The sequence below is a fragment of the Cupressus sempervirens genome, chromosome 2 (assembly GCF_028749045.1).
Source record: "Cupressus sempervirens isolate cs-2001-9-10 chromosome 2, ASM2874904v1, whole genome shotgun sequence".
In the NCBI taxonomy this organism is placed as follows: Eukaryota; Viridiplantae; Streptophyta; class Pinopsida; order Cupressales; family Cupressaceae; genus Cupressus; species Cupressus sempervirens.
This window is the reverse complement of record NC_143119.1, coordinates 228,576,674-228,592,917: the sequence shown is the minus strand read 5'-3', so window position 1 is coordinate 228,592,917 and position 16,244 is coordinate 228,576,674. Positions and strand designations below refer to the sequence as shown.

General features: G+C 31.2%; 1 pseudogene; it reads left to right on the top strand.

Moving 5' to 3' along the window:
* LOC149571877 (uncharacterized) overlaps positions 1-16,244 on the top strand; it is a 33,758-nt pseudogene that overhangs the window by 5,925 nt on the left and 11,589 nt on the right.

The window sequence follows — 16,244 nt, the reverse complement described above, 5'->3', positions numbered from 1 at the left end:
TCATCCTTTTTTATGCTTAAGAATGTTTTTGGTTAGAGTAAATTAGATGTGCAAATGCATTTTTAATCATAGCTTTTTCCTATCACTTATTCTACCAAAATGTTTCCTTGGAACAATATTTTTTGATGAGTCGCAAGAAAATTTGAGGTGCCATATAGCCATTACAAATCAAATTCTTAGGATACAATAAATCCATCCCATATTGGTGGCTTAAACAAGCATTTTTGATATGAGTTGTATTAGAATATATGGTAATTCCTAAAACAACTACATTTGGAGAGTGTCTAAAAATGCAAGCAACTACACATAAGTTGAAACCCTAGTAAAAGGAGAATGGAGAAATACCAATTTGGCACTAGCCAAGCAATGTCACAAATTTAGACCTCTTCTCCAATCCATCGTTGTCTACTTCTTGTGTCGTTTGTAGCCAACAATACAAGCATTATCAGAAAGGGCATTGTGGTGCATGACTTTGCCAAACAAAATAGAAAGCAATGGCTCGTGGCTTGCTGCCTGGCTATGAACCAACTTACACTTCACCTAAGTGCTCACTCATGTGGTAAGCAGGTCTGTGGCAAGCCCTTGCTGGCGGAAAAGCTCAAGGAATCCCAGCAATTGGCATAAATAGGTGCGTGAGGAAATGCATTACCCATGAATGAATGAATTTTTTTCCTTTTAACCTGTAAATGAATGAAACTTTTTTTTTTTTTGTTATAACATTGAGTTGGTCGAAAACATAGGTTGGTCAAAACTTCGACCAAATCGGCCACAGAATTTTTATTTTCGACCAACGCAGGAATGAAAAGAAAGAAAAAGAAGGAATTATAGCTTTGGTCAAAGATTTTGGTAGAAAAACAAGTGCAAATGTACTAGTGTGAATAGGATTACAATGTTAGGAAAGAAGCAATGGACGACTGTAAAGAGGAAATGTCTATTGAAATAGGGGTGAACTTAGGACAAATTAAAGATGATTATCTTAATAAGGTTGAAGTCAACACTCGTATGAACAACCCTACAAGTAAGGAAGGTAGTCAGATTAACATGGACACTATAAAAGGGTATTTAGATACCCTTTACAATAGGATTTCTACACTAGAGGAAGTAGTCCCCTTGATCATGTTGCTCATTGACTTGAACAAGGTAGTTTCTTCCCTCTGTAAGTTGTTCAATGACGTGATGAAGAACTCATTGGTTGGCATCACTACTAGAAGAACAAGAATTGAGAATTATAAGAAAAAATGGCATGATTGATTTAGATGACTCTAACAATGCAATGAGGAAGCAAGAGAGTTGGAAGGACCTGAGTTGCCTCACCAAGAATTGGGAGGCTTTTACAAAACCAAATGATTAGTTGTTTGTTGCTTTTATTTTTTAATTATTTCTCCTTTAATACTTTAAACACTTTTGATATCATAAACATTATTTTATTTTGGTTTCTCATTGTTGTCACATAAGGGATTTATACTTTGGTTAGTATTGATAGGCTATGTTATTTTTATATTTGGACTGAAACTATATGGTTAATAGTAGTAAGTTTAGTGAAAAATTAAAGTGGTTTTTTTAACTATTATTTTTATACATGGATTTTCCTTTTGATTTTTTTCTATATTTTAAAGTAGCTTGGTTGGTCTTCAGGTGGTCTAGAATGTTGTTATTCTTGGTTATGCTATAATGTGGCTCTTTGTGTGGGGTTAATGCCCTCTATCTACTTACTTAATAAAGACCATACAAATAATAATATTTTAGGTATTACTGCCCTCTAAGTTTAAGGTTTAAATTTATTAGAGCCTTCTTGGGTGGTTAAAATAATCTATATAAAGAAGGCTAGTAAGGTTGTTTAGGATGGTTCTAGGGATGTATGTTGTGGTTTTGCCTTGTAGAATGTTGTAAAGAAAATGGTCATATAGATTTTCATGTCATATTTTTCAATATTATAATATCATTTTATTCGAGATAATAAAAATCAAATTTCTTGTTCTTTCAAATTGTTAAAATTTCACTATTATGTTGTGTGTGTTTATGTTAATAAGGCAACCACCCTTCATTAATATCTATGTATGTATGTAAGTATAATTCATATAGATATAGCTATAGATATAGATATAGATAGATATAGATATAGATATAGATATAAATATAAATATAGAAATAGATATAGATATAGAAATAAAGTTGTACCTTTAATTTAATGCATCATATCTCTTGGATAGTTGGAACAAATGCTCTATTAGGAGATACTATGTCTCAATTAGGTTACATGATGTTAACTCTAAGGTTAGATTCCTATCAAATTTCTCTATTCCATTAAATTATGTATACTTATTCCAAGGCTTTATTGTTAGCAACTAAACTAAGAAGCCATGTTAGAGTGGGGTTGTCATTGCACCAAAAGATTGATCTCTCACTACTTGATACAACCACTCAACTTGTAGTACACAAGAGGTGGTTAAGCCCTTGTCACAACTCCCAAGGGGAGTGCTGAATAAATTTCTAGCAAACCCATCTATAAAAGGGTGATAAAAGACAACAATTAGTGGATCAACTATCTACTTTGCAATGATGGATCATAGAAAATTAACTCAAATCTCAAATTCACAATTTAATCCATTAACTCAATTTTAATTAGCATGAAATTTATTTTATAGGATTTGGTTTTCTAGAATGGTCCAATTATTAATAGCATAACACAAGCTAAATTAATGGAAAATGAAAGAGCATTAATATTGTTCAAGGTGTGGAAGTGGTTACCCATTAACATTATGGATGATACAATGCTACTTATAATAATAAATAAGAGAGAGACAAGCATGATAAGATTCACCCTATAAAAATACTATGTAACACTAGGACAAAACATATAGTGGTAAAAATCAAACATTTCTTCTTTAACATAAAAAATTAAGAAAACAAAGATGCATTTCTAGAATTCTAAACATTATAGAAGTATACCTTTACAAAAGGATTTATTTACCTTCACAGCTTAGTGAGTACTCTGTTAGGAGATTTACAATAGATCTATTAGGACCACTCTATTAAGATATTCACCTAATACACTAATTAAAATGTAACAATACCTTGATCCTTCAGTCTATAGTAATTGTTGATAATGGATCTTCTCTTTCCAATATCTAATCACCTCATGCTAACTAATACACACTAACTCCTCATTACACTACTTAGACACCTTTAGTCCTTCAACAATGGATACTCACTAATTCTCCTTCATGTTTGCATACATGCATTTCTTCAAATTGTAGCAACATTATTCTATCTTGAAACCCTTCTTATATATCCAACTTAAGAAGTTTCTATATCATAATCAATGATCCTCATTCATCTTTTTTTCCACTTAACCTTTCCAATTTTATAATTTGTTCTTCATATAGAATAGGGATTAGTGATACAAAATTATAGGTGTAATTACCTCCTTAATCTTTACCTTGATCAAAGACACATTTCATGCTCAGAAAAAATGATTTATGTAAGATTTTATGTCATTCCAAACTCATATACACAAACTACATAACTTGACACATACAACCTCTAACACTCGGTCATGCTTGGATCTTCCTATTGATCCTCGACATATACTGCACTTGGCTCAACCTATTCTCTCTCTAAATGTATTGACTCATGTAGCACTTGGCTTGTATGATTTATTTCCTTCTGGATAGCTCGATGACTGAATGTTACTCAACAAATATTGAACGTGTCCACATCTTCTCTTTGTAGCTTGGTCTTTATTGTAGCTCAATCACACTATTGCCTAACCAAGTCTACCTTGTGAATGACTAATTATTTTTCACTAATAGACAATACCAAGATTTCCTTTCGGCTCAATAATGATAGGGCTCAATAATTTAGGTGAAAATGTGGAATGAAAAATCATAGGAGATTACAAAATGTACCAAAAATATTTCTTCAAGAAAGAGGGGAAACCAATTAATATTTCTTCTAGTAATGGGTATGATCTCACCTCCCTTCCTCTTGTATTTCCACCCTTCAAGGTAGGTACACTATTATCCAAGGTTACCATTTTCCCATTCTCAACCATGTTCATAATGTCATAAAATTATGTGTTGTTTTTTGTTTCTTCCTCTCTTTGTAACACCATTGAGAAATGTTCCAACCCCCCCTTGCACCATGGATTGACATGCATCTTCTATCATCATATCTTTAACACTACCACTTTCACTAGTAGAAACCTTACCTACCCCCACTCTACTCATAACCCTAAAAACTCTATTTGTATTGAAATGATCAGTAGTAAATCACATAGAAAGTTAAATAAATTTCCCATAAGAAAGAGCCTAAATGTGAGAGAAATAAGATTAAATATAACATGATTTCATTGCACAAGAATCTGTTAGACACTAGCCCTTCCAAGCAAAAAACCCCTATTGAAAAAACCATCTCTATCGAGAAATGCTAGATTGAGCTCGATCCAAAGGACTTTATTGAGGAAGTAGAGTAAAAATATTACAAAGTAATTCTACAAAGGATAAAAAGACTATGGGAAGCTTAGAGAAATGTTGGTTCTCCATAATTAAAAGTAAAATCCTGAACAAGGAGAAGTTAGTTGAGGAGGAAGTGATCTTGGAGATGGACCAATAGTGTGCCCCTTAAGATTATGAAGAAACTAAAAACTTTGATGATAAGGATTACAATCTTAGGGAATAAGAAATAGGGGTGAACTTAGGAGAAATTAAGGTTGATTATCCTAATAAGTTTGAAGTCAACACTTGTATAAACAACCCTATGAGTAAGGAAGGTGGTCAGATTAACATGGACACTATAAAAGGGTATTTAGATACCCCTAACAATAGGATTTCTACACTAGAGGAAGTAGTCCCCTTGATCATATCGCTCAATGACTTGAACAAGGTGGTTTCTTCTCTCTGTAAGTTGTTCAACGATGTGATGAAGAACTCATTGGTTGGCATCACTACCAGAAGAAGAAGAATTGAGAAGTATTTGAAAAAAATGGCATGATTGATTTAGATGACTCTAACAATGAAATGAGGAAGCAAGAGAGTTGGAAGGACTTGAGTTGACTCACCAAGAATTGGGAGGCTTTTTACAAAACCAAATGATTAGTTGTTTGTTGCTTTTCTTTTTTAATTATTTTTGGTTTAATACTTTACACACTTTTGATATCGTAAACATCATTTTATTTTGGTTTCTCATTGTTTTTACATAAGGGATTTATACTTTGGTTAGTGTTGATAGCATATGTTATTTTTATATTTGAATTGAAACTATATAGTTAATAGTAGTAAGTTTATAGTGACAACTTAAAGTGGTTTTTCTAACTATTATTTGTATACATGGATTCTCTTTTTTATTGTTTTCTATATTTTAAAGTAGCTTGGTTGGTCTTTAGGTGGTCTAGAATGTTGTAATTCTTGGTTTTGTTGTATTGTAATGCTATAATGTGGCTCTTTGTGTGGGGTCAATACCCTCTCTTTGCTTACTGAATAAAGAACATACAAATAATAATATTTTAGGAATTGTTGCCCTCTAAGTTTAAGGTTTAAATTTATTAGAACCTTCTTGGGTGGTTAAAATAATCTATATAAAGAAGGCTAGTAATTTTGTTTAGGATGGTTATGGGGATGTATGTTGTGGTTCTGCCTTGTAGAAAGTTGTAAAGAAAATGGCCTTATAGATTTTCATATCATCTTTTTCAATATTATAATGTAATTGTATTGGAGATAATAAAAATCAAACTTCTTGTTCTTTCAAATTGTTAAAATTTCTCTATTATGTTGTGTGTGTTTATGTCAATAAGGCAACCACCCTTCATTAATATCTATGTATGTATGTAAGTATCATTCATATAGATATAGATATAGATATAGATATAGATATAGATATTGATATAGAAGTAGATATAGAAATAGAAATAGACATAGATATAAAGTTGTACCTTTAATTTAATGCATCATATCTCTTGGATAGTTGGAACAAATACTCTATTGGGAGATACTTTATCTCAATTAGGTTACATGATGTTAACTCTAGGGGTTAGATTCCTATCAAAATTCTCTATTCCATTTAATTATGCATACTTATTCCAAGGCTTTATCATTAGCAATTGAACTAACAAGCCATGTTAGAGCGGGGTTGTCATTGTGCCAAAAGACTAATCTCTCATTGCTCGATACAACCACTCAACTTATAATACACAAGAGGTGATTAAGCCCTTGTCACAACTCTCGAGGGGAGTGCTGAATAAATGTCCAGCAAACCCAGATCTATAAAAGGGTGATAAAAGACAACAATTAGTGGAGCAATTATCTACTTTGCAATGATGGATCATAGAAAATTAACTCAAGTCTCAAATTCACAATTTAATCCATTAACTCAGTTTTAATTAGCATGAAATTTATTTTATATGATTTGGTTTTCTAGAATGGTCCAATTGTTAAAAGCATAACACAAGCTAAATTAATGGAAAATGAAAGAGCATTAATATTGTTCAAGGTGTGGAAGTGGTTACTCATTAACATTATAGATGATACAATGCTACTTATAATAATAAATAAGAGAGACACAAGCACGATAAAATTAACCCTATAAAAATACTATGTAACACCAAGACAAAACATATAGTGGTAAAAAACAAACATGTCTTCTTTGACATAAAAATTTAAGAAAACAACGATGCATTTCTAGAATTCTAAACATTATAATAGGGAATTCCATCAAATGAATCCCTTTTTCTTTGAAAAAATGAAATAGATTTATTGAATGATATTTGATTTAATAATAATATAAATATTCTACAATTCACAAACAAAAATCATATAGAATAATATGACAACAAATATAAAGAAAATCAAACTAACCTATAGACCTCTTTGAAAAGAAATATATAGAACAATTTTTTTTGTTGGCCATAAACAAATCACAAGATTTCAAGTGGGAATATGATCAATGGATATGATTTCCATAACCCATAGATGTCGGCTTTGAAAAGTAGAAGGAAAGATGGTTGGCCCCCTTAATATGACAACAAATATTATAAAGAAAATCAAATCGAGAAAAAAAAACCTATAGAACAATTATTTTTGTTGGGGAGAAATTCTTTGTTGGAAGAGTACAATATCTTGGGAAGAAATGGGACTGATGAGTTCATTTGGATGGTCACCTTGGTTGGGGAATTCTCAGTTAAATCTGCCTACAAGCTAATGTTTGATAAATCTCTTGAACCTAATGACTGGGGAAATGTTTGGTTTAACCATTTAATCCTGAAAAGCAACATTTTTTGGTGGACCACTATCCATGGAAAAATTCTCACCATTGACAACTTGAGGAAGAGGGGTTTCCAATTACCTAACAGATATTGTATCTGTAAGAGGAAGGAAGAGAGCATCAACGACCTATTCCTACATTGTAAATTTGCTTCTAAGGTGTGGGGGAAAATCCTCCAGAAGTTTGAGGTGAATTGGGTGTTTAATGCAGAGGTGGGGCATTTGGTGAACTGGCAAGGCCCCTTCACCCACCCCCTACTTATCAACTTGTGGAAGATTATTCCCCCCGAGGTGTGTTGGGGTACTTGGAACGAGCAAAATAACAAGGTGTTTAGAAATGAGGAGAGGGAGGTAAAGGTCGTGGTTCATATAGTCTCAAAATTGATAGTTGATAACATGAGATGCAACAATTGGAGAAAACCAATGTTCCCCCCTTTTACCCTGGAGATAAGAATTGCAAAGTGTTGGTCGTTGATGGATGGGATTATGGAGATTAACAACTCTAATCTTATGGCTAGAAAGAGAACTCAATGGAAACCCCTACTCGCTAACTAGGTCAAACTTGATTTTGATGGTGCTGCTAGAAAGGAGGGATCAGCAAGAGGAGGGATTATTAGGGACTGTAAGGGAAGGATGTTACTGGCTTATGTTGGTCTGTTAGGGAAAGTTTCAAATAATGTTGCAGAAGTGATGACTCTGTACTAGAGTTTAAAGTTTTTCTTGAGTGTGGGATGGAAAGATGTACAAGTTGAAGGTGATTCTAAAGTCAATTTTGAGACAGTTAAAGGCAATATGTGGGAGGGATGGGCTATCAAAAGTATTATTAATGATATCAAGTACCTATTAGCCACCCTCAATAGATTTGATTTGAATCACATTTTTTGAGAGGGAAATAGCGCGACTGATGGCATGGTGGTGGTTGGCTTAAAACTGGAAGGGCTAAGAGGTTGGAGGAATTTGAACGCTTTGCCAAATTTGGTGAGGGAGTTAGTGAATAAGGAAATAAATAATGATGAATCCTAGCTGGTTGCTTTTTATAACTCTATTGAGTTGGCGGGGTCAAAACGTACTTGATGCTTATGTGGTAAGGAGAAAAGGCTTGAGTATAGGCAATAATTATAACTCATGGCCCGAAAATTGAAAATTTGAAATGGGGGATTTTTTATTCATTTCCCTTTATGGATCATCATACGCCGTGTAGAAAAAAGATTTATATTTTATTGATTTGTGGCATGTTGGGAATGATGGAAACGATTGGGGGAAAGATTATGGCAGCCAACTCGTGATCTTTCTCACCAATTTGGCAGGTTCCTTTATTACTATTAAATGTGATTATAATCTCCATTTATGTGTTTATCTTTCTAAGAGCAAAGTATTTTTTAGGGCTTGGGTTTTGAATAGAGAGAAAAGTGACCTGTTGCGCATTGAACCTGTTGCCCTTGGTCTACTACATTCTGAGAGAGGACGGTTTTGTCCCATTCATGGAGACCCTCAATGGTCATGACGAGAATTGTTCTATGCAGTTTGTTAACTCATGGGCAAATTGCAAGGTGACCATTAATGGTATCTCGTTTCATGTTTTGAAGAGTTGATTGCTATAGTGACGAGCATGGTGATGAGGGGAAGAAAATGGTAGAAGGTGACACAAGTGATTAATGAAACTAGTCTACAACATTTCTTCAAGGATGGTGAGGAATCAGTTCTGCACAGAAGGGGTTTCATGAGGGAGAAGCTGCCTAACCCATGGAATGAGGTTTGTCTGATTCTGATGAAATATCTTACCCTCGAAGGAAGGTATGGAGTTTGCTACTACTACCATTTTCCTCTTCTTAATCATTTTAGACACCATGATTTTATTTCAATTCCCTTCTTCCTATTGCATGAACTTGAAGATTCTATTGTGGATGTGAAAGATAAAATGAGAAGGGGGGTTGATTTTACTATTCTGCACCAGGGTCTAATTTTTAGGCTATACCAATTTCACCTTTCCTTGGTCCCCCCTAGGATTGTGGAAGTTGATATTCCTGTTCACCCAAAACCCAGGGCCCAAATGGTCCCCCTTAGGATTACTAGTCCTAGAGCTCCCACCCCTCAGTCCTCTCCTAGTGGGTCCCTAGTTAATCCCTCCCCCAGGGGGGAAAAAGGAAAAGGTAAGGAGAAAATGCAAATGGAGTTGGAGGATGAGGAGAGAGGGGGAAGGAGGAGGTTAGGGAGGTTGGCTAAGTCTCAGGCTAAGAGGAAGTTAAGGGAGGGAGCCTCACATGAGGAGGAATCAAATTCTGAGGATTTGAGCTACCACAAAAGAAGAATGAAGGAGAAAACTGTTAACTTTGGTAAGGGAGGTACAGAGGGGGTTGAAGAAGAGATTTCTGATTCCTTTAGGTCAATCTTAGGTAATGGCAAGGAGAACAAGGAGGTGTCACATGTCTCGGTGACGGTTGTGCTCGAATGTGTGGACCTAACTAAAGATCAATTCCCCAAAACAATGGACAAGATGCCTTCCCCCCTTACGATCTCCTCCCCTATTAAGGAAGGTTCTAAAAAGGCCACTAACCCCCTTATTGTGTAGGATTCGCAAGCTAGTAGGGATGGACATCTGAGTGTTTCAGATAAGGCTGGAAATGAGCTACGGGAGAGAATGTAGACACTGGAGGAAAGAATGGGACTATTAACCAAGTTTACGGTTAAAGTCACTCATGCGGCAGTTACCACTATGTGCCTGTTGAGGGAAGCTAATGGGGACCATCCTAGGGAGGACTCCAAGCTGCTTTATGACTTCCTGGCAAAAGATTGGGTGAATGTCCTCCTGGGGAAGAAGGAGGTCAAGAAATCTTAAGGGCTCCCCCCCTTCTTTTGTCTGCATGTTGTTAATCCACTGGTTTACAAACTTTTTTGATTTTAAGGATGCCATGCCTTTGTTTTTGTTATGTGACTTCTGTCGATTAACAGGCATTTTGTTTAAAGCTTGTAGATATCTTTATAATTTAAGTATAAACTTATGTTGCTTGATTAACAGGCATTTTGTTTTAACCCTATAGTTTCTGGTTTTTTAGCATACTTCTATTTTTGTTTTAAGAGAGTTAGGAGTTAGTTTTGTTCTAATGGTTTCTGGTGGTAGTCATCCAGCTTGTTTGTAATGGGTCGGCCCCCTTATTTTCACTGCTTTTATTTCAAAAACAAATCACAAGATTTCATCTAGGAATATGATACGGTAGATATGATTTCCATACCCCATAGATGCCGACTTTGAAAGGTGGAGGTAAAGATGGTTGGCCACCTATTCTGCAATGTGACGTGACCTTGACAAGCTGGAACCTGTCATGATCATTGGCCTAAACTTGAGTACAATGTGCCCTTCAAGCCTTATTGTTATGTTCAAAACATTGGTTTCACAATGGAAATGAATAGTCTTATCGAGCATTTGCTTGGTAAGCACCTCTATTAAGATTTGGAGAAAATAGAAGGTAAGAGATTAATTAGATGATTTTTCAAGGGCAAGGAGCTGCCAATAAAGTTGCTAATCGGCAAAAACAGGAATGCAATCATAGAAGTACACCAATTGAATGCAAACTTATCTATTTATGGTGATGGATCGCACAATAAAATCTAAATTTTAATTGAAATTATTTAGAATGAGTATGAAATCTAATATGATTTTCCACGATGGTAGACTGATTACATTACATTCTGATTAAGTAAAAGCAGATAGAACCCGAACTCTTACAAAAGTAAGAAACACTACGATGGTATATTAGACGTTTTTCTTCAGTTGCAAGCTTACTATGATTTTGTTCATTTTCTTCAACAATTTCTGGGCAATAATTTATCAAGTACGCTTGAAGGGTTGTTCGCACTAAGTCTATTCATTTCATTTCACACCATGCCTGTTGGGGTATATTAAATTTCTACTGGTTAAGCCTGCAACAGCACACTTAGTGCGTGAGATTTTCTCGTGGCAAAGGATAATATTAGTGTACATCCCCTCGACTTGTCTTTCGCATGCGCATCGTCCTTTTTCCTTCTGGCGTTCATTATGGAGCCCATGATTTCTCCTTCATAAAGCGATCACCTCCATTATTTTATTCTTTTATTCTGGAGTTTTATAAACGCTCCTTTGCAATTGTATGTTGGAGTCAACATTATTGGGCTCCAAGGAGTAGAAAAATTATTAATGTTGTGGATTTTGGTCGCTTGATCTCTTCGAAATTATTTGTTTCTTTTCGCAGGAAACTAATAGAATAATTAGATTTTATATTAGTTACATAAATTTAGAAATTTGATGATATATTAATGTTTGCAAAAGTTATATTAATTTGAATTTTTTTTTAAATTAAAAAATATGAAAAAATTCAATTTTCTTCAACAAAAATACAAATATTAATTCTATTAATGAATGTATTAATTACAACTTTATCTTTTCCACATTTGTGACAAGTGGATTAACTTTTTTTTTTAAATCATTTTTATCTTCCACCTCACAGATGAATGTCTAATCAATATTAATTATCCTTATCTATTTTTCTTACCAAGTTCAAATATAGATATTTTAACCAACTAGTCTAGATATCTTAAATAAATCGATTTAAAGAAATGCCGATAGATATCCACCATAAAAGAATAATAATTTAATTTACTACATCTAAAATTATTTATATTTCTTTTATCTCCATTTATTAAGTTTTTGCTAACTTAAACTATTTATTTAATTTCTTGAAAATGGATGATTTATATTTCCAAATATAATAATTTATATGGATATTGTATGTGGTATTTATTAAATTATTTTTAAAAGTATATTCTATTTATAATAAAATGTAAACTTTTGACATGTGGATGGTTGTCAAATTTAACTTAGAAGAATAAAAGTTAACATTAACATGGTCACACCATCTCACTCCCCCATTCTGCCATTGTAGAATGCCTATCGGCATTAAATATAAAGTTAAATATTTTATATTTCTTAGTTTAAATACATTTATTATCTAAGATAGTGTATGATGAAGAAGTCATATGAATTTATAGAGTTAAATATTTTTTCAGTTGTATAATTTAGATATTTTAATCAAATATAGAGTTAATTTTTTTATATTTCTTATTTTAAATATATTTCTTATTAGTTTTATATTGATGTTTATTTTTGTAATTTGTAAAATGTTATTTCTTTAAGTTTACATTATATTTTACTAGCTATCTTACAAAGTTCAAATATAGAGTTAAATATTTTTTATTTCTTATTTTATATATATTTCTTATTAGTTTTACATTGATGTTTATTTTTGACAATTGTAAATTTTTATACCATTAATACTACCCCTCAAACTTACTACATATTTTGGTACTTTGATTTAAGTAATCAACAATTTAATTTTTTTAATTTAAGTAGCTAAAAATGTTTATCATCAACAAGTTTTTGCTAAAAATTGTAACTAATTTAATTTCCCCTTCATGTAATACTACTTCAGTCAACAATAAAAACATGAAGACAGGAACTTTGACACATGCGCCTCTTTTTATTAATATGTTTGCATTAAATCATTCGATCAAATTTAAGAGGGTAGTGTGAAGGTCAACATGCTTATCTCATTTAGAGATTATCTTAATATAGAAAGCTATGTAATTAGAATTAGAATAGTTAATACAATGACTTAAAGAATTTTAGAAATGGTAAATTAATAGATATAGTTTGAGCTTTGATAAGTTTTTAGAGCTATGCGCATGGCCTTTTGAGATTTTGTGGTAAACATGAGAAGGCTATTGGTGGTTATTATTGTAAGCATTTGGTATCTTAAGTTCTTAAATGGTACGTCACATTTTGATGATTTTTTGATGGTAGATGTCTTTGTATATGACCCATGAGCTTATAACTATTGTTTTAGCTTCTAATTAATAATGAAAAATGTTAAATGATTTGTATGGTGGACATGAGTTTAATAGGACCTATTAAAAATTGCAAACTAATAATTAGAGAAGGGAAATGTTAAAAATGAAAGGTAAACACAAAATTGTAATTAGGCATAACCAATAAGGTGAAAAGTAGAACACAAATTATGCTTTTTTTATTGAGTTGAATGGAGTATTATTGCGGTTAGCCATAGTGTTGGCCTCATAAGTTCATTTTTTATAAAGGTAAAAAGACAATAGAATCATCTTAAGTTGGATATTCATACATATACTTAAATTACAGTAAAATATCTATAGACGTTCAAAATATTGTCATCCTACTTTGGATTCTTATGTCACAATTATTGCTTTTTAAAACTTGAAGGATAATTGAACATTTAAGTATCAATTTTAAATCTCACTAGGATCAGTTCTTAATCATTGTTTTACATGAACTAAGAGTTTTGTCTAGATTGAATAGACAAGGAGAGAAAACATCATGAAGGCATTTTTTCCATATTCTTGTTTTTCTAACTTTCTAAGTTGAATGTGTAGGATATTGATTCTTTGATTGGTGTTGAGATTAATATTTTCTACTATATTGTGAATGTAATTTGTAAATTTATTGATGCCATTGGTTATGATTGCCATTCTAATACACATCATAAAATCACATAAACTTTTGAAACTCACTATATACTTTTAATGGATCACTAGACATTAGCCTTCCCTTTGCTAGAGTTTTATCATATTAGTTTACACTAGCATACACCTTATCTCCTAGATAATTTGTTATTATGTTTGCATGTTACAATTTTTTTCTTCAAACAAGTTTGTGCACAAACTAGTCTACTATAAAGAATGCAAGTACTCCACTTAAGTACAAGAAATAACAATCAATTGATTTGACACATTAATTTTATGAAAATAAGGTCTATAATAGTATATAATGTTCATTTATTATTAGTACTTGTCCATAGGCTAAGTACTATTTTGTCATTATTTGAATTATGATGTTAACTTGTTATAAAATAAGCTCTATTCTACCAATTAAAATTCATTTCTTTTGATTTTTCATAAAAATATTATGTTTTGATTAAATACATGCCAACTTTTAACTATATATATATATATATATATAATAGATTTTAATTGGATAAATGATTTAGACTCTTATATGGGGATTTGTGAGATATGATTTTTTAATAAAATATTTGAATTGGTTTCTCTTATCCCTAATTTTGACCACATTTATATTATATTTGTTATATATTTATTTAAAGTACACTTTAATTGTGTATATGAATTTCTACAATAGAAAACATTTGACACTTCTTAGTTTTCTAGAATTATTATAAATATTTGTTTAATTATAAAAAATATTGAAATAAAAAACATTTTTCTATATTTTAAGTTTTTATGCAATTTTTTTATTACAATACTTAGGTGAGTGCTATTCCATTCATTTTTTATTAATTAGTGATTAAAAATATGTTTGAATGAATTAGAATACATTTATTTTTATTTTTAAAAAATAGAAATTTTAATACCACAAATACTTATTTGTTAAATATTTAAATTGATAAATATATTGTGGTTATTTCATTCATCCGATACTAATATATAATTTATTTATTAAATAGTTCTTTCCATTTTCTTTATATAAATTTTAATATTATATTGTAAATTTTAAACATGAAATATTATAAAACTAAATTGAATACATTTTTTTTTTTGCATTGTAGTACATAAGCATTTTGTTTCGATTGTTATATTTAATATTATAATGATTAATTATTTTTAAACTAAAATTTAATTACTATTAGAAGTCCATAATGTGTGAATCTTATGTGAGTTAATATGTTGGTTACACAAATAGCTTTTTAATTTGAACTATTTATCCACAACTACATCATTATATAAAATGAACTATATATAAAACATGTTTGAAAAACAATGAATATAATTATTTAAAATTATAAAAGTAAACATTAATATATTTCATACATATAATAAATTTACATAATAAAATTATAACTAAATTTACATATAAAATTAAAAGTAGTACTGTTAAAAGCAAGTACTAAAGGCAAGTACTAAGCTACTATGTAGTACTTGTTTTTCTTTCTTGTAAAAAGTTATATAATGTATAAATGAAATACATAAAAATCATAAGAGAGGTTGTATGTATATATTCTCATGCACTTATATAATTAACCGTGGATAAAATCTGTTGTTGATTGCCTACAAGTGAAGTGAAAGTTTTGCTCTTCCATAAGATATAACCAATCTCAACTCAAATTGTTATTTACTCATAATATCCACTTAACAACTTAATTCCATGTTCAAATATTTACCAATATAGATGATATTATATAACATAGACATTAGAAAATCATTTGAAAAGAAAAAAAATGATGTTGATTAGTGAAGTGAATTTCCACTTGTATTTAAGATACAACCAATCTTGAATAAACTTAAATCATCTACTCATAATATTATTTAATTTCATTTAATTCCATGTTCAAAGATTTATAAATATGATGAGGATATATATCGACATTATAATTTTTTTCGATAAAGCTAAAACCTATTGTTGAGTACTAGTGAAATTTATACTCATATTTAAGATTTAAAACCTATTATAGATTAGTAGTGAAGTGGAAATTTGACTTTATTTTAAATAAAGACAATCTCAAATCAACGTAACATTTATGCATAATTGCAAATAGCGCCTCTCTAGAATGGGAGGCTATAAATAGTTCCAAATGATTTAATGGCATGCTTCAATGGATAGTAGTTCTATTATATTTTTTTCCTACTCTTATGTTAAACTCTATATTTTATAAGATAGTTATGGAAATCAATTCTATTATCAACCAAGAGAGGAGTTTAATTAGTTTACTTTTAATCATGAACGATATGTAGTTAATCTTTTTAGTAATAGCAGTATTAAGTGTCTTAGTTTTAATACTTTGGTGAAGACTTTTGATAATTTTGGTAAGTGATGGTGGTTTTACTTTCAAATAGTAATGGTCTGAGTGACTCTTAAGCATTACATACTAAGTAAGAAGTCAATCTTAGAAAAATAAGTCAACTTTTCCTATT